Source organism: Crocuta crocuta, unplaced genomic scaffold (genome assembly GCF_008692635.1).
Source record: "Crocuta crocuta isolate KB4526 unplaced genomic scaffold, BGI_CrCroc_1.0 scaffold581, whole genome shotgun sequence".
In the NCBI taxonomy this organism is placed as follows: domain Eukaryota; kingdom Metazoa; phylum Chordata; class Mammalia; order Carnivora; family Hyaenidae; genus Crocuta; species Crocuta crocuta.
The window spans coordinates 1,799,004-1,799,488 of NW_027528635.1; positions in this window are offsets into that span (position 1 = coordinate 1,799,004).

A 485-nucleotide genomic window follows, 5' to 3' on the forward strand; every position below is an offset into this window, starting at 1 on the left:
GCTTGGCTGTTATAAATGGAGCATTAATGTTTAATAAGGAAAGAAACTCAAAGTGACCTCATTTTAAACTCACAGCCTAGTGAGGCTTAGATATGCAAATCATAGACATAAAACAAATATGATGAATGTACATGAGATGCCATGTTGATTAAAACCTCCCTCCTTCTGACTCGTGCCCCCTAACGTTCTCCCAAATAAAGCAAGAGCTGTACAATATGTGACGGAGGTTTCAGAGAATAAACTAATGCAAATTTGCCCAACAAATATTTATGGAATAGCCTTTGTTTAAAAGCATTGTTCTAGAAAGATGTTACAGAGTGGTTACGATATTGTCCAGTCTGTAAGCAATTTCCATGAATAATCTAACAGTGAGATCTCAAAAATGTTCCTTCTGGTTTAACCAAACAGTACACTCAATAACCCCTGGTGTGCATTGGGCATGGGGCCTGAGGGTGGATGCTTGTGCCTGGAAAACTCTATCTTCA